Genomic DNA, 21,441 nt, shown 5'->3' on the forward strand with positions numbered 1-21,441 from the left:
CTCCCTTTGAGCCAAATAAATCTGCACCAGCCTCCTTCTTCTCCCGGTGGAGCCCATTGTTTGGGATAACAGTTTTAAACTTCAATATTATTTTCCCAATAATCCAATACGTAAAAAAAATCCTGATCTAATTATACTGTATAGTGGGTAATCCTGATTGTTAACTAGGCTAGACCTGGAATTAATTACGAGACATGCCTCTGGGCAGTCTGTGGGGGTATTTCCAAGAATGATTAGGAGAAAGCCCAACCCTGAGGGTGGGGGCATCTTCTGCCAGCAGCCTTGGTATAAAAGGTCCTTGGGAAGCAATGCCTTTGCCTGCCTGCCTAGGAGCCCTGCCCTTGAGTCTGTCTGCCCTGCAGTTGTACTGCTGATGTTACCATCCTTGGCTGACACTGGAACGCAGCTTCTGCAACCTACCAATAGGGACTGCAGACCAACTGCTCATTAAAGGTCTCCGGGCCTTATGCCACAGATTAGGACTGCTGAGGCACGCAGTCTCGTGGATTAAACAGCCCTGATCTTCTTAGGCTCTCCCACATGAAGCCAGCCTAAAATAACAAAGATTAAATAAGATTCAAGGTCTTTTTAGTGACATCCGGGGCAGCTGGAGTTATACTGCGGTGGAGGGCTTGGCTAGCATGCGTGAAACACTAGATCCAATTTTTTTTTCTTTATTAACTTGAGTATTTCTTATTTACACTTCGATTGTTATTCCCCTTCCTGGTTTCCCGGCCAACATCCCCTTCTTTATGGTGTTCCCCTCCCCATCCTCCCCCCATTCCCGCCCTCCCCCCAACAATCACGTTCACTGGGGGTTCAGTCTTAGCAGGACCCAGGGCTTCCCCTTCCACTGGTCTTCTTACTAGGATATTCATTGCTATCTATGAGGTCAGAGTCCAGGGTCAGTCCATGTATAGTCATTGGGTAGTGGCTTAGTCCCTGGAAGCTCTGGTTGGTTGGCATTGTTGTTCATATGGGGTCTCGAGCCCCTTCAAGCTCTTCCAGGCCTTTCTCTGATTCCTTCAACGGGGGTCCCATTCTCAGTTCAGTGGTTTGCTGCTGGCATTCACCTATGTATTTGCTGTATTCTGGCTGTGTCTCTCAGGAGAGATCTACATCCGGCTCCTGTCAGCCAGCCCTTCTTTGCTTCATCCATCTTATCTAGTTTGGTGGCTGTATATGTATGGGCCACATGTGGGGCAGGCTCTGAATGGGTGTTCCTTCAGTCTCTGTTCTAAACTTTGCCTCCCTATTCCCTACCAAGGGTATTCTTGGTCCCCTTTTAAAGAAGGAGTGAAGCATTCACATTTTGGTCATCCTTCTTGAGTTTCATGTGTTCTATGCATCTAGGGTAATTCAAGCATTTGGGCTAATAGCCATTTATCAATGAGTACATACCATGTGCGTTTTTCTGTGATTGGGTTACCTCACTCAGGATGATATTTTCCAGTTCCCTCCATTTGCCTATGAATTTCATAAAGTCATTGTTTTTGATAGCTGAGTAATATTCCATTGTGTAGATGTGCCACATTTTCTGTATCCATTCCTCTGTTGAAGGGCACTAGATCCAATTTTAACACACACAGCAACTAATTCCTCTATGTAATAGTGTAAGACCAGCTACATGTCAGTACGCACGTTTCAAAATCTATAGGTTATACAATACCAAAACTGAAACCTCATGCCCTAACATAAGCTACAGGTGTTGAGAAAGCCTGCTACATCATGGTTAAGTTTACCAGTGTAGCAAATGTACCTATCTGGTGTGGATAGCCCAGGAGAGCATGCACATGTACACGCAGGAATAGATGGGAAATCTCTGCATCTTTCTCCCAATGTTCTAGTGACTCTACACTGTTCCCCAAAATCTGTAAAGGAACACCCATTCCAAAATCTGAAATGCAATATACTGATTTGTATGCACACATACCTAAAAATATACGACTTGTCTATTTGATGGGTTGTCAAACGTAGTCGTGCACCTCGACTGCATATCATACTTACTTTGACATTTCAACAAAAAAGGAACAATATGGAGAGAGATCCGATTAAAAAAAAAAAAAAACAGTCGGGGTTGGGGATTTAGCTCAGTGGTAGAGCGCTTGCCTAGCAAGCGCAAGGCCCTGGGTTCGGTCCCCAGCTCCGAAAAAAAAGAAAAAAAAAACAGTCAAGAAAATAACTGAAAGAACAACATCTGATAACTGTTGGGGAGGAAAAAACCTCACCAGAAATTCAGCCAGCTAATGGTCAGCTTTAAACTTACCACATACATTCTCAAGATTTACTAGCTAGAAAAGATGAGCTGTAAGAATCGAAGCCCATGCAGCCTTTCCCAATCTGCAGCCATAACGGAGCCTTAGGAAAGAATGCTTCCTTTTATTTTCTGCCTTTGATCCATATGGGCCCAGACTTACAATCTGTCAACAACTTCCTCCATGCAACTGGCAAGTGAAACCCTGTGTCGATAAACGGCTTACGGACTCAGAGTGGCTTCTCTCAAAGATTTCCCACATGCGCAAAGGACATGACTGCATCTTAGGGACTTCGGTAAATTGCTACAACTGACTTAGAAAGCAGCTGCTCAGAAACCCTAGCTGGAGATCCTTCTCTGTGTTTTAGCTGCTACTCTTCCATGCTGGCTTTTTTCCAGCTCGCTCTCTCTCTCTCTCTCTCTCTCTCTCTCTCTCTCTCTCTCTCTCTCTCTCTCACACACACACACACACACACACACACACACACACACACACATCTGTCCAATCTAAACTGACCTTGCTTGGTGATTCCACTGATAACTACATAATGGCTGAGCCAAACCCCCTGGTTTATTCATTCATGCTGAATTAATTATTAATTCTTCAAGACATCCTGGGGGCCCATTACTTACTCTTTCAACTCCAGATTGTCAAGAGCTAACAGGTGCATTATCTGTGGGATTGCAACCAGTAAGAGGGAGAGAGGGGTTAGCTAGTAAACAAAGCGAACGGAAACCTGTTATTGGTAGGAAAAGGTCAGAGGCCACCTCTTATCTCAGACCACTAGAGACTTCATAAGGAAACAAACGGGAAAAGAAAAGAAATGGTAGATAGCCCATAATCCACTGCATAACTACCCTCGCACAAGAAAGTCGAAGCTAATTTGCTAATAAAATGTGTTTGCCCAGAAATTTTTCATCTCTATCTTGTTACAGCGAGGAATCTCGGGATTGAGCAGCATTTAGAATGTCTACACCGATTGTCCTTCTGTACAAGTGGCATGAAAGTAGAATGAGAGGGAAAATGGGTAGGAAGTTGGGGATGGACGAGAGCAGTAGGAAGGACAATTGAACACACACAAATGCTCATCGGAAGTGCCATAATGAAACCTAGTACTGTGTGTGACTTTTACAGTTACTTAGTCTTTTACTTACCTATTTATTTACTCATTTATTTGGGACAGAGGTATGATTGCCACCGCACATATGTGGTCAGGGAACAACTTGGGGGAGTCAGTTTTTTTCTTCCACCACATAGGTCTGAGGGATTGAACTCAGACTGTCAGCCTTGACAGCAAGCATTTTACCTACTTAGACATGATACTGGCCCTAACATTTTAAAGGAATTCTTGTTTATGCTCCTTTATGTCTGAACTGAAAAGGAAAGCCTAGAGAAGAGGCCACAATGTATCAGGTGTCTCCACACACTCGTGAGTTAAAGGATCAGTCCCAAGATAACAGTGCAATGAGTTTTCTCCATATGCACTCCCCAGAATCAGCATCCTGCCCCCTACCAGGTCCAACATCAGTGGCTCCATCTGATCATGGGCTGGTTCCTCTACCGCTACTACTTGGAACAAACTCTGTCCTTGAGTTGAAGGTCTTGGGTTTTTACAGTAACAGAACTGATAGATATGGTATCCAGGAAGCCGAGAATGGTACTTCCTTTATAGAACCCCTATGTTGGTCTTCTCTCCTTCCCAAAACAAGAACATCCCACTAGTTCTGATTTTGGGTAGAGCTGGGGTTAATAGAATGCAGATCCTTCATAGATGAGAGGGGGGATGCCATTTTGTTCTGTGGTGTGGCATCTGATCCGTTGTCCTTGCTCCCACCCACACTCAAGAAACTGTTTAAACTCAGTGGGTCACACACAAATGGAAAGTGGGAGGGGACTTGTTGGAAAGAAGGGGGCTGGTGGGAGGGGAAGGGCATGAGTGGAGGGGAGGAAGGGGATGGAACTAAAATGCTTTATATGCAAGTCTAAAGCTGTCAAACAATAAAAGGAACAACAGTGGCAGTAAACTGAACCCAATTCCTGCAGCGATGCTCTTCACCCGTCCTCTAAGAGCCTCATTGTGAAAAGGATCCATAGTGTCTGCACACCATCCACCTGGCTTCTCCTGCTTCACCCTTTGCCCAGCTAACAGTCTTCACTTTTTCCCTCAAGCCCCAGGAAAAGTGGTCAGCAAACCAATGAAAGAGACCGGCCATTTAATCTGAGAAGTGACTGTCTGGGGGTTTCTACTATTCATCATAAACTATTAGACACATTCAGAATTTTCTCTAGTAAGATGCTTAACCAAGAGCTGGAATGTGGCTCGGGGGTACAATATCCGTGAAGTGTGTACAGAGTTCAGGGTCTGATTCCTTAAACTGAAAACTAGGAAGACTTTAATCCACCACCCCCATTTCAATCAAACAGAGTGTTTTAAATTGTAGGTTCTGAAACATATCTTCCCAAAAGTACTGAAGTCCTGCAGCTCTTCTGCACTCTTTCTCAAGATCACACAGCAGAACCCACCTCCATCTCCTTACGCAGGTAATTTACTTCATGACATCTTGTTCACCAGCGTGCTAATGTTCTCCTATGCTCAAAACCATGGTGGTTTTGAGTATAACATTATTAATTATTATTTCTATACATCTCAACGCAATACATTTTTGAAAGAGGACAATAAAAACCAGTTCTAAAGGAAATAGTTGCCAGCTGCTGGTGAGATAATTTAGACATTGGTCTTCTGGAACTTCTGTGGAGTACATGCAGACTTCTGGTTTCCCGTCACCAAACAGGGCACCATTCCCTAACTGCCAAGAGTGTTGGGCAGCACTGTGTTGTCAAGTGTTTTAACAGCCAGATCCCAGTAGGGGTGTTCAATATGTATAGCGTTTGTTGACTTTCATGATTCGAATGTTCTCATTATGGCCAAGTGCTAGCTACCAGAAGGCTGCTGAATGGGGAACTGCGCTCAGCACACCGCTGACACCATACAGCTCACAGACATTGTCTTCACTGAAAAGGTGCCCCCTGCTACAGTATCACCTCTGAGATTTCACACAGTGATGCTTGTGGACAATGACTAGCTGATACAGGTGGCCACTCTTGTCTCTCTCTTGTCTCTGGGTAAACTGATTCTGTGGCATTATTCATCCGCCAGAGTCACATGAGACGGGTCACACTCCCTGAGACACGCCACGCCCCATGATTTTAAAAAATCTGCATTTTTAAACTAAGTTCCACAGCCTTTCTGTTCAACATACACTGTTTCAACCTTTTCTTCAGGATCCTTGAACACAGTCAATGCTCCAAGCTGCTGGTTTACCGTGTCCTATAGCAACTCCAATCCTGCCTAACTGTAGGAAACCTGAACGAGATATGGGTGAGGGAGGGAGGGAGGGAAGGAGGGAGGGAGGGAGGGAGGATCTACTGAGACCCTGGGTACTCGGCTCCCATCATTACTTTGTCCATTTGCTGTGGTTGAAATTCAGAGGCTGCCTCTGCAGTGCATAGGCTCATAGCAAAGCTGCTCAAAACATGGTATCCCTACACCCCAGACTTTCCTTCAACCAGGAAAAGAGAGCAGGAGAAAGTGGGAGGGGGAAAAGAGGAAGGATGGGTGTGGGCTGGGGGTGGGGACAGAATCTAGACACTGATGGACCTTAAAGTGATCTTCAAGAATCTTTTCTACTTATCATTTCACAGGTGGAACAACGGAGATCTGGAGCTCTTTGCTGAGGATTTGAAAAGCAATTAAACTGAACTCTTTGTGTCTTACAATCACAGCCCAGAGATTTCTCTGTATGCCAGTTGTCTGTTCCACTTCTTAAGACAATATTCAATCAGTACAGAAGCGGAAAGCCTGAAGTCTTTAGCCACTCGTTAAGGTTTTCCTACAGATGCCACAGCATTGAGTGGTGGTTGGTTTAGCAAGACAACCTTCAGACTCCATGCATTCCCAAGTGTGGATTGGAAGCCATCACTCTAGTCAAAAGGAGGCCAAAGTCAAAAATAATTTTGCGCTTTCCAGATGTTATCCCTTGATCACTGATGGTCCAAGAATGCCCTCTGGTGACTTCCTGCTGTGTGTTCAGGCAGTCACAAGCCTTCTGGAGACAGAAGATGGCTATGGGAAAAGGGAGGGGGGCCTAGACTCCTGGAAGTGGTTTCCTCTCCCAACAAATGTGATGTGGGTGTTCTGTCAGCAAACTAGTGGGATGTGACCAGGAAGTTGGATAAAAGCTTAATACATTGTTAAGCCCCAGTAGCATTTGTGTTTTGTTCTCTAATGATGACTATAATTCTTTTTAATTACACAATTATTTCAATACTTACTCAACTCATATTATACTAATACAAGGCAAAGAAACAATAACAAATTGGTAGGCATAAAAATCTCTAACACAGTTTTAACTTGGGCATATCCTTCTGTGGTTTTCTGCATAATATGACCACCATTTCAAAGAACATTAACAAAAGCATATTCATGGGGGCTCAGAATGGATCTTTGCAAGACTGGTACTTTTTTAGTTTTGGAGGCACAAATTTAAGACAGACAAAAATATGGCATTTGTGCCCCTAAAAAAGTTGAGTGTCGATTAGAAAGAGAATCGTGGAATTGAAGGTTGGCTGGGGGTTATGATGTAAATGTACTTATTCCCTTTAATTAATTCTTATATTGATCAAAAATATTAAATTTAAGATTAGAAAGGGACAGCATCAGCCCTCAACCATGTCAAGGCAAGTAATACAACAAGTGCCATTATTTACTGAGGTGGCTCGAAATATAAGCATTCCAGTTGAATTGTTTTTATGTAAATTGTCACAACCACCAGAGAGGGGAGAAGCTGTCATTTCCCACATGTCACAGATGAGAAACTTGAGGTGGTAGGAACAGAGGTTCATCCAGTTTAAACATTTACTTTTGGACTCCTCAGCCATCCTGAAACAATAGAAAGCCCAGCTTTCATAACCAGCTTCCCCACCCCCTCCCTCGGAGTCATCCACAACCAAAGCCTCTTTCCATTACCTCAGGCTCCCTTGTTTAAGGAACTGTTATCCAGTGAGTTCCTTTGGCACTAACCTTGTCTGTGAAAGTGATACAGAAATTGTTTTCCCGTTCTATTTAACAGCTTTTAAATGTTTGAAACCAAGTATCAGAGAATAGTCCCCTCTTCTAGCCTCCTTTGCTGTCCAAACAGTCCCAAGGTCTTGTTTTCAGTGTGTGATTTGTTTTTTCAGGCTTTTATTTACCCAAGTTCAGCCCAGCTGTGTGTGTATCAGCTTTCTGTCTAATATCAGAAAGCCAGAATGCCATATCTGGTACTGTGCAGCCCACTAAATGCAGTCTCTGCAGCGGGGCACAGTGGGACTACTACCTTCTTGCTATCCAAACTGACTGTAGTTCAAAGGCAGCCAGCGAAGACCTTGATCCTCACAACGCATTGCAAAACTCTGTCTTTTATACCAGGAAAGTGTGACTACTAGTCATGCTACAAATGAACCCTTTAATAGTCTGACTTCTTAGACATTTCCCCTCTCTGTTGAGATTGTCCAAACCTCAAGTCAAGATATGAAAGAGTGGAGTCCACAAACAGAACCCCATGGCTTCCCTCATCACTGTCCTTTGCCTGTCATTGTCCCATGAGTCTCCTAATTCATCGGTTCCTCAAATCCCCATATCTTCATCTTCCCATAAGGACATCTTAAGACATGTAAGACACGTCTTCCTGAAATCCAGACATGACTTGTCTGTGGCATTTCCCCTCCCTACCAGGCTCCCTACTCTATCAAGAAAGGAAATGAAGTTGGTTGTAGATATCTTGTTTTTAAGCAAACCCACATTTAGTGATATGTCCTAAAAGGAACAATTGGGTGTTTATTCAAAAAGAAAAAAGTTCATACAAAGCCCAATTTTGAGCAGATGAAAGGTCACTTTAGCTATATTTTTTACACTTTTACAAATCAGCTGAGAAAATATGATACACAGCTGGGAAGTCCAATAGTGCCTCCTCCATAAAAATCTAAAAGTTGTATGCTTAAAATTCAAACAATAAAAGTCGTACGGGTTTCTTTATCCCCTCACTGCGCATCCTCTGAGAGGCCCTAAATCCATCTACACTTCTCCTTGTGGCAGACAGCTCTGTGATCTTCACAAAAAAGAGGCTAAAATAATAAAGAAGAAAATTAAATAAGTGGCATTAAGAAACCCATACAACTAGACTTAGTTAAATCCTCTCATATCTTTGAGTGACCGTTCACTCTTCCTTGTGACAGACACAATAGCTACTGCCTTGCCTAACCAATGGTAGGCCCTGAATGAATCTCCAACTGAATTCGATCAAAGTGATTGTTTGCCTGTTTGATTGGCATGTGCCCATGCCAGCTCGGTGACTTGCACGTTGATAGGCATGTGTTTCCATGATAAAGGATGGCTTTGGTTCTAAGACATTTACAGTTTGCCACATGAAGGGGGTGATGGCGGCCTTGACAGTTCCCTCAAAATACCTTCCAAGTTAGTTCTTCTTCATGCCTCCCAACTAGTTAAAGCAAATGCTCTGCAATAATCTAGGATAGTTGGTGTGAAAAACTGTCAATAAATTATACTTTTAAAATTACAGGAATTAGCAGGCATAACCCAAACTCTAATATGGCTACACTTTGTGCATGTTTGAAATTTTCTGATAAAAACAATAAAGTCTCTTCATATTCAAAAGTTGAAGGAATATAATCTATTATATTCTGCATGTTTATCTATTACATATATACGTGTGTGTGTGTGTGTGTGTGTGTGTGTGTGTGTGTGTGTGTGTGTGTGTGTGTGTTTCTTGCTGGGTTCGGGCAAGCCTGGAAGAATGTAGTACTCAAAACCACATCCTCTTCATTAATGCCACCAACCTCAAGTGTCACTAAAAGGCAACACCAAGTCTAAAACTAGCTGGCTAAAGCCTTGGGAGCCAAATGGACCATTTAGAGGAAATCGCCTGATGCCAAACAAAAAACTGAAAATTACATGAAGGACCCAGGCTCGAATTGCACCCACGTGCCCCACATCCTTGATGACAGCCCAGACACAGCAGGCTCCTGAAAGCTCAGACATCGCGTAACCCCCTTCCATTTCCAAACTTCCTACCCCACTAGATCCAGGGTTCCTCGAAGTCCATGTGCCTAAGAAGCCATACTCTCAGCAGCCACATCTTCTAAGGATCAGAGATGCTGATAAACAAATGACCAAAAAGTGACTTAAGCCTTTGTACCCTTCAAGTGATGGCTGAAAGTGTCCATGACTGGTTCTACCCAGTCAGGTCTTCACATACAGAGACAGAAACAGCTGTCTCAGAGTCCCCTTCTTTCTTTGTGACATGATAAAAGTATTCCTGGTTTCAGACGAGAAAGAGGAATAGGGGCAAAGGTTGCTGGTGACAATGAAGTAGCAGGCCACGCAGCTCTTTGCAAGTGCATACAAATTTGAAGTTGCCATGCTCTTGTGCCTTTTCTGGGACTCCAAGCCTTCCAGTGGCCTTTACCAGAGAAAGCTTAAGCCAGTCGCTTCTGTGCCTGTGTCAACCTTGTAAGCCATCCAATGTTCTCCCTGCAGTGATTAACTGTCAGCCTTTCTCACTCATCTGGAGTGATTTTTCCAATTAAGTTGGACAAGCGTTTGGTTCTGGCCCCAACTCTACCTCTGAGGCCAGGTCTTGAAGAACGAGACTTCAGGCGCTTGCTGACACTTCTTTTCTCACACAAGCTTCTCTTGACAAACAATATCGACTACAAATTTGTCAGGACTTTCTACTGCCATCAATCACCAGGTGTCCCTTTGTCTTCTTGTGAATACAATACACACCTGTGTTTCCTCTTACTCCCATCCTAAAGGAAAACAAAACAAAACAACACAAATAAAATAAAAAAAAAAACAAATTCTCAAAATGAGGGTCAGTGCGAGCCCAGCAGTGTGTGTGATGTGAGGATACACTTGCTACAGTGGATTCACCGTTTGTAGGGGAGCTAAGATCTGTAAAACAAAGGACCGCCTCAGAAACATGAACATTGGGGTTGCACTGAGAACACTTTGAAATGTGTACTCATTTGTTATTGTCAGGTTGTTTGCCCCTCACTCATACAAAGCTCTCAGAAAATGAAGATTTTAGCTAAAACAATGCCTCAATTCTTCAGGTACCATGATGTGGGTGACTGTAGTGGCTATTCCTGGTTGTCCACTTGACTATATCCGGAATGAACGACAACCCAGAATTGGAGGGCTCACCTTTGATCCTGATCCTGAGGCTGGGAGATACAAGTGTCTGACCTGGATCTTGGTATGGAGATCTTGAGACAAAGTGTTTATGAATCTCAGGAGCTTAAAGCAAGGAGATCTCTGAGTCCAAGGTCACCTGGGGCAAAGCAAGTCCCAGACCCAGGCGTGGTGGTACACGTCTTTAATCTGGGACACATCTTCTGCTGGAGATTTACATAAGGACATTGGAAGAAGGAAAAGTCTCTTTTTCACCTGCCTGCCCGCCTTGTAGAACTGAGCCACTGCTAGATCCTTGGACTTGTATTCACAGCTGCTCCTAATCATTGTTGGGGAGTTGGACTATGTACTGAAAGTCATCAATTCTCTTACCATATAGAGACTACCCATAAATTCTGTGACTCTAGAGAACCCTGACTAAGACAGTGACCAAATCTTATGAATGAGAAAGATACTTGGTATGAAAAAACAGGGACCCATAGACAACTTCAATTTTCAAGTGCTACACTAAGCAGACTAAGAATTTATGAGGGCTAGATTCCTGACATAGGTTTCCAGTTTGTATCATTTTAGCATGACAAAGGAGAGGGAGGTGGCAAGAAAGAAAGGCCTTTGGTTTATACCATGATTCAGGGACCTCGACTTCAGATAAAAGAGAAAGATTTACTGTACACTATGCCTTGGTAATAATCAAGAATCATACAGTGGCAACAGTAAGTTGTTATCTCTGACCCATTTCTCTTCTGTGAGCCCTGAAGCAGTTCCAGCTCCCAGGACTGCCACCGCGCCTACAGAATCCCTAGGTGACCACGGATTTAGTACTCCAGTTCATCGACGGTTGCAACCTTTTCCAAAAAGTCTAAGAGGCCCTGTGTTAGGACTGGGACCCAGGTCCAACAGCCTGCAGAATGCCAGGATTTGCAGGTCCCATCTTCTGACCAAATGAATGGCAGAAAGCAGAACCAGCACTCCCACTCTGGCAGCCTCTTTCCCTTGATTCTTGAATGGGAAGGAATTGAAGTTTCGAAGAAAGCTCACAAATGTCTTCCCTTCCCACGGTTATATCAGTCAATATGCTACTTGCCAGGCAGAATAATAGCCAGAGATTGCCAGACAGGGAACACAAGTGTGTCTGTCTACCTGGCGGTACCTCTTCCCTGTATAGACATGATTGTCAACAGTGAAATATCAGTGACCTCCCCAGCAACATGGAGAAACACAGGCATGATAGAGTGCTTGGTTTGCCGTTTGGTGTATACCAAAAATTTATATTAAAATGATTTAGTAGTAAGCAGAATTTCATAACCCACTAGGTAGTCACAGATCTGATCTACCTTTTCATTTGTTATTATTCATCAAATCGATGATGGCGATCTAATATTGATTAAAAACAGAGAGAGAGAGAGAGAGAGAGAGAGAGAGAGAGAGAGAGAGAGAGAGAGAGAGAGAGAGAAATGAGCCTCAGAAAGTGCCCATGTTTATTGGTTGGAGTTAGTGGTAGCTGGCTAAGCCAAGAGGAAAAGGGATCTGCCTGCAGACGCAGGTGAGACATCTAGCAAATGGGCAAAATAACCAATCTGTTTAAAGAGGAAGGAGTTAGGCTGCCTTCAGAAAGCCACGGGCCTCACTTCTCAGGTTTATGATCATATCTACAAAACAAATTGCTTACCTCTTGTGCATTCTGTTTCAAACCCCACAGCTCCATGAGAATCAATCTTTGCCCAGCTTTAAATAAGGGCAATGGGATCTAAACTTACATTTACAAAATAACCAGGAAGGATGTTTTTCCTTAAAGCTGGAAAGATCTCTGGACTTTACCCAGCTCTCATCATCACAAACTGAGTTACAATGGGTTATATGAGGGTGTCTGTAGCAAGTTATGTGAGTGAATCTAAGTGGTCAGCCAGATTTAGAAACAATCACTCTTAAGCAGAGAGATTAAATATATAGCATAAGAACTATTTCTCCCACTCCTTTGTTCACAGCAGGCATTATTAACCAGTACCAACACTGCCAATGAACCTAGTTCAAGTTCAGAACCCTTCTTGTAGAGGTCCAAGCAGCCCCTAGCAGTCAGTGAGAACTGGCTCACAAATCAAAAACTCCCTGCCATCCCTGAGTGACAGAAAACAGACACTAACAGTTTGAGCTCAGTTGTGTGTTTAGCTGAGCATCTGGAGACATCATTTTACAAAATCTTTGCTGATACCTGACTTTTGAGCCTCTCAGAAGCGTTGTGAGGTGTTCAAGTCAAGTACTTGGATCCTCACTCATAAATGAGGCAACTGGAGGTCACAGAAGTGGTCTCTCTCAAGGTCAGAAAGCTGATATCAGCAAAAAAGGAAAACCTGTCCTCATATGTCTCCCAGGACAGGGTTCAGCCATCAAGAGGGCTGAAAATTCTGAATGAAAATCTGCATATTGAGGAAGTAAGTATAGACTGAGCCTAGAGCAAACAGAAAAGAGGAGAGGCTGGCCATGGAGGGTGAGCACTTTGTTCATGGCCAACAAAGTCTCAGAACTGGAAAGCCAGACCCCTGAGATCTGACCTGAGTTCCTCTGCCTCAGGCACTGGGGAGCTCAGTTGGGGGATGCAGGGGTAACTCAGTACAGAGTGCCTCCTCCCTCCTCCCCACACTACCCAGAAGGATCTCTCTCAGATGCCTTCCTCTCTCACACGGATGTCATACTCTCAGCCTCACTCACCTCTGCACAGCCCACCCCTCCTCACCCCTGTAACTTCCCTGCAAGCCGAAGGAAACAGCGTCTTACTCAAAGCAGTCCTGGCCAACTGACTTAAGATAAGACAAGCACCTTGGCAGGGAGACTTGAATATAAAATTGCAAACAGCTTTTGAAGTTGCAGATCCATAGTACTCTAAGCCAAAGAAGAGGGGGTTGTCTCTTCTGCCCCTTGTCTAAATCAACACTCCAAAGGGCTGAATTGAGTCCAGCCAGCTTTCGGATGTGATCTCACAGGCCTGCCTCACACACACACACACACACACACACACACACACACACACACACACACACGCATTTACAGCCTGTCACCAGAGCAAAACCCCCATGAGGCTTGTCACCGCCTGATGCAGGGGACATACTTCTGCTGAAATCAAGGAGTATGGTTTAATGTCCTTTCATGTGCTCATATATGTCCTGCCTGACCTTAATATGCCCTCGCCTCTGCGAGAAATCAAGAAATTTTAACATTATAAAGTTGAATGAGGAGGGTTTTTGATCCCAGGACTGGCTCACCCTACCACTTGCTATTGTGAGACCCTGACCAAGTAACTAAATTCCTTAACTTTTCCACCTGGAAAACGGGACTGTAATATGCCATTGTTTACAATACCTACTGCTTTTGTAACAAAAAACAAACAGGTTAAATATTAAAGTAAGTGAACCATGTGAAGAATTTAGCACAATGACAAATTCAAAGTCAGCAATAAATGTTACCTGTCACTCTTTAGTATAAAAATAGAAAATAGAATGATCAAAACATGTACTAAAAAGCTTTTAGATTAAGGTGGCATCTAAATAGGTCCCCCACCGTATTTTAGAGTCCCTGCAATCAGGGGCAGATGGCCAAGCAGAAGAGTCTGATGTTATGCTGTTACGCTTAGTGACATAATTTTCATGCATAGAAATGAATAATTAGTAAGAGTGAAGAGCATTCTTTGTAGAATTGTCATCTTTAACAGCAAGGTTATGTATATCTTAGACTGTAGGTAGTCTGTATTTCTATACTTTCCAAAATTCCACCAAGAACTTGTATAGATTTGTAGTTAGAAATAATTAAATGAAATGTATAATAAACTAAAAAACCAGATGTCTTGCAATGCACAAACATTACTTTCTAAAGAAAATAGCAACCAAAGAGCACCGAGTATGTGGAGATTGCATCATGACTTCCCCTGCTGGCACAATTAGACATTTCTCTTGGAAGCTTCTAGAGACCCAAGCTTCCAAATTGAAATGGAAATGGGCCACAGATATTTCTTAGAGATAACTAGTAGTACTTCCAGCCCATGAAAAGGCAAAGCCAAGGATTCTTTTACAAGTAGAGGCCAACACCTGAGCCAGTTCTGCGTATATGTAAGTTTCTGCTGCATAAGTCTGTATAGGATTGACCAGATGAGTTCACAAAGGCAGAGAGACAAACAGACTAAAATGGCATGTGCCCAGGAATGACCGTGCACGAGCACGCATGCGAGAACACACGCGTGTGCACACACACACACACACACAAACACACACATACATACACACACACACACACACACACACAAGATCACACACATGCAAGCACACACACAGTGCTGTTTTGTTCCTTCAGCCTTGCTTTGAATTATCCCTGGAGCAGTTTGGGGACTCAGCCTTTGTTTTCCCTCCATTTACAAAGAAATGTCTCTAACTAGGGTTTCCCTTCAACTGGTAAAATATTAAAAAGTTTCTGGTGTCCTATGAACATGAAAAGTCTGAAAGACGATGCTACGAGCCTCATCTTTGAAGTATCCGTGTAAGGAAGATGAGGAATTAAAGTAAAGCTAATCTGTTCTCTGGATCTAGGAGCACAGAAACCAGCTGGGTCATTTGGCAGCAAACAAAAGCCTAAGGGACCTCAAAAGCTGGCTGTTATTTAGTGGTAAATTCAGGGCCTCTCAGAGGCTAAGCAAGCTCTGAACCAATTACGTATTTGAAAACCTCTAATATATTAAAAATTGAATATATTCCAGAATGCTGCTTCACAAGTTATGGTAATCTTTATGTTTACATTTAGCAAATGAATGCTTTTGACCCAGGCGTAATTTTGAAAAGAACATGCGTGCATTGTTTTGGAGGTAGCTTTGAATGTAAGTCTTGAGGCCTTTCTTCAGTAAAAGGCACAACGCAGCAGCTGTCTATGGTCAGGCCAGTCATGAACTAAGTAAAGACCCTGAGAAGAAGATTCTCTGAGTGCTGGTCTGAAGTCACAACATCATCCGCGGCTCAGGGTATTTTGGAAGTGTAGGAGATGCCAGAAAGAGTAATTTCAAACTGAAGAGATTCCCAAGATCTCCCACAAGACCAATGTGTCTCTTGAGTCACTCCTTACAAGACTAAGAAGTCTAGCTTGAAACAGCATCTCAGCTCTTAACTGAGCTTCCAAACGATGTAAACCACTCTCTTCCAGGCATAGCAATTTTCTTCACACACAGTAAGTGGATTCTACCCAAATAGAAATGTGTACCTTTGAAGATGCTAGATTCTTAACACCCATATATCCAGAGCCCCTTCGCATGGGCAACCTAAAACAGGGTAAAGATATTTCAAGAGGATACTATATTTATTGTTCGATCTGTATGGCGATTTCCAAGTACCAGGGTCCCCTGGAATGCAGCAAACAAAGAAAAGCCACAGAGACAGATTCTAAATCATGCTGGTAATAAAAGTGAGATGGGACAATGATATAACGACCTGACATGAGGGCTCTCATGAGAGCCAGAACTAGTTAACTTGGCAGCTGTCAGTCTCGGGGGGTCCTGCTTCTCCACAACCTGGTCTTACAGTGCCTGCTATACTCCGTGGATTTGGTGACTGCTAACTAACTCAGCTGAGGACTGAACATTGTAGGAAAATATCCAACACCAGGATAAGAAACCCTCTTCTCAGTTGGTCAAGGCCGTCAAAGAGGCTCTCAAACATTATGTAGGCTATTGCTGCCATCCTTGGTTGTCCTCCTGACCCTCAGAGGTGTGAAGTAAGTCCCTACTGCTGAAAATACCAGGTTCCAGAGGATCTGAGCTGGATCTGACCTGAAAGCCTCCTCCCTTGACAACTAGTGTTCATGGTTCCAGATGTACCGTGGCAGCTTCCAAAGGAAGGAAGCAACGGTTTATGACCTACAAACCACAGCAGCATGCAGCCAAGGGTGGAGTAGGATCGCACATACCTTGGTGGTTATCAAGAGCTCTGTAATCGGATGTAAAGTCTAGTCAGCAAGAGGAAAATCATTCCTGGTTCTGAAACCTAGCCAATGACTCGGAGTTAGTAAAGTCATAGATCTTGTAGGAGAACCAACAGCCACCACTTTCTTAAACCAACATAATTCCTAACTACATCCTAAACATTCAGCAGATAAATGAAGTTCTCACCCTTCATCAAAGAAATCTCTCTTTGCAGTAGATGGATAGATGGGGATTATTACAGAAAACCATAGCTGACCAAGGTGCAGAATTGTCAGTCACAGTGGATACATGAACAACACAATTCCTGTCCCTAAAGCTCGGGGATCACTGTAGAGGAAAGAAAGGAAAAATGTTAACAAGTCAGAGAGTTTGCTGTGAGATTTTGTCTTCTCTAAATGTCAGAGAAGCTACACCCAGGATGTCTCACAACATTGCTACCTAAACAGACCCTGAGAAAGGACAACACCAATAGATATGCTAATAGGAGAAGATTAGAGGTCAAGAGACTTCAATCCTAGACAAAGATCTTTGGACAATGAGGAAGACTGAAAAGAGGAGAAAAAGTCTTCCCTGGGGCAGAACATAACCACTACCTAATACCAAATGGTCTGTCCTGAACACACACACACACACACACACACACACACACACACACACACACACACGGAGTAGGTTGTACTTTTGCATGTAGAAATACATTTTACACACATAACAACAGTTAAAGGAAATGAGACCATCATTTGAAAGGGGGGAAACCACATAAGAGGGGTTGAAATGAGGAAAGAAAAGGTAGAAAATGACAAGATTTTATTATAATCTCAAAAGTTATAAAATTCTTTTTTAAAAGGAAGTTGTTAGACTTTGGATCCAACACTCCTTTTGGCTCATTTTTAAGTCTCAGTTGGTGACAAGTCTTCCTACGTTCCCAGCAGTTTTCTAATAGTTTACTCTCCCCCTACGTAAACACATAACTATCCTCAGAACACACCTGCTCTGCTCATGTCTCCGTCTCGGGAACATCACTTCCTATTGCTTCACTTGTGGTTTAGGAGTTCAAACCTCCCCCCGCCCCACCACCACCACCAGGAAGAATATCAGAGCAAAGAAAATAGTTACAAATCCACTTAAGAAAAAACAAGCACAGTTCTCCAAGGAAAACAGAGGATCTGGCATCAGGAGACGAGCATGCCCACCAAACAGAAAGAAGCCAAATGGATTAGTCATTATAAATACAGATGTGCTTTTGAACAAAACACAGTAAAAACTTGAAATTTACTTAAAACAAGAGCACTGACTAAAAATGCTATTTGGGTCTGAAGCTATCCATGGCCCTTCTGCACACTCATCAACATAAGAACCATAAGGTTGCCTGGAAGATGATAAGAGCCTATTCACAGTTCACTTGAAAGACCAAGATCGGAGAGATGGCTCAGCGGTTAAGAGCACCCGACTGCTCTTCCAGAGGTCATGAGTTCAATTCCCAGCAACCACATGGTGGCTCACAACCATCTGTAAAGAGAAAGACCAAGATCACTGCTGCTGCTTCGACAGATGCCCACCGCACATCTTAGTAGCTCATCTAATTATCTTATCGGTCTTCAGGATGGGGTGCTGAGAGATAGCCACACTCCCTGAGAGGCCACTGATATCTAGTGTGGACACAGCTAGCAAGCATCACTGATCCCATTACTTCCGACATGTCTTCTGCGAAAACATAGCAGCTTCTGGTAGTCACTGGCCCCCCTTGAGAAAGGTGTGTCCTCTGATGCAGAATTGGTTAAAACACAGAGGCCGTGGCCATATTGCTTTTCATGTGTCCTGCCCTAGCACCCCAATGCCCATGGTTTTCAAATCATTAGCTGAGTTTTGTTTGTTTGTTTGTTTGTTTGTTTGTTTTTTAAGTATGAAAGAAAGCAGGTGAGCTGTCAGGGAGTATTTCCCTGACAAAACCATAATCGGCAGCTGCATTCAGACAGACTGAGAAAAAGGTTTTCAATTCTCACTTACTTACTCATCTGACATTTTAAACCACTTTAACATGAGATCCAGGTTCTGTTTCCTGTGCATCTTTGTATTTGTGGAGCCTTTGTGGAAAGTACATAGTGGTAGAATTAAAATGAATGTTGGAAGCATGGATAAGGGCAAGGGAAATAAACGTACGTCAGGAAATAACTCAGAATTCGTTCGATGAAACGGAAATGTAATCAAAGCAAAAGTTTCTCACAGCTAATCACTTGGAGATTAAGACAGGATTCCATTGTTTCCTTGACTTCAGTGATTGGCCACAAGAAACTAAGAGTAGTCAAAACAATAGATTATTGAAATGCACACTTAACAATGTTAACACTATCAAAAATGCCAGCCATGCCCAAAATACATTCACATTAAGTACTCCAGAGGTGCCAGTGCCAGTCCAGCAAAGTCATTGTCTGGAAAGGGAGGGTTTAAGGGCACTGAGGACAGGTGGGGTTTTGTTTTGTTTTGTTTTGTTTTGTTTTGTTTTGTTTTGTTTTGTTTTGTTTCTTGGATTTCTTTTCTTGACCTCAAAGCTGGTTCCAATGCCCATAGCACTTGGTAAGCACAAGATGAGAAACATAGAGGTGAGATCTCCAAACTGCTGCAAGGCAGATGCGCTTGGCTTCATGTCCCCTGTGCTGTCTCCTCCTCGTCTCCCACTAACCCCAGGAAGTAATTTATACTAGGATGAAATGAATACTTATGCCAAGTGGTGCTTTGTGGTGCTACTCCGGAGGCTGAGGCAGAGGGACTGCAAATGCAAGGCCTACCTGGACTACAGAGCCAGCCTGTTCAACATACTAAAACCCTGGCTCAAAATCAAATGTTTAGAAAGGCGCTGGGAATGTAGTTCAATTGCTTGTCCAACAGATTTGAAGTCCTAGGTTAATAGGGTGTATTAACATCAGTTCTCACACACACGTGTACATGTCACACACACACACACACACACACACACACACACACACACACTAAAAGAATGTTGCAATGTCATTACTGTACAAAACGTTGAGATCCTTCCTCCCCACCCACCCCTCCACCTCCAGGATCATGCAAGCATGCGCTCAAGTGTAAATAATGTGTGTCTCCGGACAATCCTGGCTTTCAGCCTTCCCTTCTGCCTCGTTTGCGATGACGTCTGTTTGATGCTCAGCACTATGGATGCTAAGGGAGCTGTATCCGCCAACACCACTCACTCCAAGTCGCCAGGTAATCTCCAAGTATTCTTCTGAATCCACACCCCATGTTGCATAGGAGTACTGGGTTACAGATGGGAGCGTCTGTATCCAAGTCTACACGGGTTCCAGGAACCGGGACCCAGGGCCTCTCACTTTTGTAGCAAGCTGCTGAGCCATTTCTTTAGCCCAACAGCGAACTTTCTACTCTCAATTCAACCACGGACATCTTTATAAAAATGATGAAGCCAGCTTCACGGTGCGTAGGTAACAGCGTACTGCGATAGCCATATCCATGCTTTAACCTTTGAAACTTAAGGCTTAGGCCTTGGCTCTTCTGTGACTGTAGGACTATTCATGTTTGGAAAAAATAAGCATTTCCTGCAAAGTTGAAACGGGTTATCTAGCCAGCTTCGGACACTGATCAGTGGTTCTCTCCTGACCTCTAGTGGTGCAATGGGGAACATATTCTGTCTACAGGGACGTGAAGGGATGTTTGCTGGGGCAATGCGTGAGAAGCCGGGGATTAAGGAACAGATCTAATTTTAAATAAGGGAAGAGTTAAGTCTTTCCCATCTCCGATATTTTGTGTCCTCTCCTTTATTGTCTCTGTCTTGTCGCAAACGGGTTTATCTGTCCCCACTGTTTTACCAAGCCTACTTGGAGGCTTTGTCTACAGTCCTTAAACAAGATACATTTCTCCAGTGCCTTCCATGACGTCCTGCATCTGGTTCCACAGCGGCATTCACTCTATCTTTAGTTTATCGATCATCAAGTTTTTGTATATCAATTCCAAACCAGGGCAAGGACATTGCTACTACTGTCTTCGTTGTTTTCCATAGTAACTGCCCGGGACAGAGGAATTAAGATTGATTGTTTCCAGGGTGTGTGTGTATATATATATATATGTATATATAGTTCAGTTTTGGTTTTTGCTACTTTGGGGATAGTTTTTCTTTTTTCGGGGTTTTTGTATTGTTTTGCTTTTGTTGTTTGATTGGTTGGCTTGGCTTGGCTTGGCTTGGTTTGGCTTGGCTTGGTTTGGCTTGGTTTGGTTTGGTTTGGTTTGGTTTGGTTTGGTTTGGTTTGGTTTGGTTTGGTTTGGTTTGGTTTGGGGCAGCATAGGTGGTGCTGGGGATTGTGTGTCCATCATGAAAATCTGGAAGCATAAAGAGCCATGTTTTCAATACATATTAAAACATACAGAATCAACAAAGAAAAATTATATCAAACTCTCCATGAAGTCCAGCAATGACCTTCTCGACAGATAAAACTCACCCCTTAGCTCTGCACTGCGGGTGATGGAGCAGTCATCTCCAACCTGGATCCTTATTGTATGGTTGGGTTATGATTTTTATTTCCTCTCACAGTGCGCTCACACAACTACTGAACATATATCACGTAGGTCTTGTACATGCTAGGTAGGCAAGGCGCCACTGATCTGCAGCTCCAACCCACACCTCTCGCTCCTCCTCTGCATATGGACCCTCTGTGCCGCCCTGTGCAGACCAGAGCTCAATGGAATAATTAAATACATGCTCGCCAACAGATACTAGAAGGACATTTTTCTAAAAGGAAAAATTGTAATCCCGCTTGGCATCGGGCAAATCATTATTTCAGTAGAAGGTAGAAAAACCCCAAGTTGATTTCATATATGATGTACACATATTGAAATGTCACACTGTCCCTCAGAAACACATGCAATTGCTGTGTTCTTGTTTATTTGATTTGGGTTATGGTTTTTGGTTTGGTTGACTGGTTGGCTGGTTGGTTGGTTGGCTGGCTGGCTGGCTG

The sequence above is a fragment of the Rattus norvegicus genome, chromosome 2, assembly GCF_036323735.1.
Source record: "Rattus norvegicus strain BN/NHsdMcwi chromosome 2, GRCr8, whole genome shotgun sequence".
NCBI classification, from domain to species: domain Eukaryota; kingdom Metazoa; phylum Chordata; class Mammalia; order Rodentia; family Muridae; genus Rattus; species Rattus norvegicus.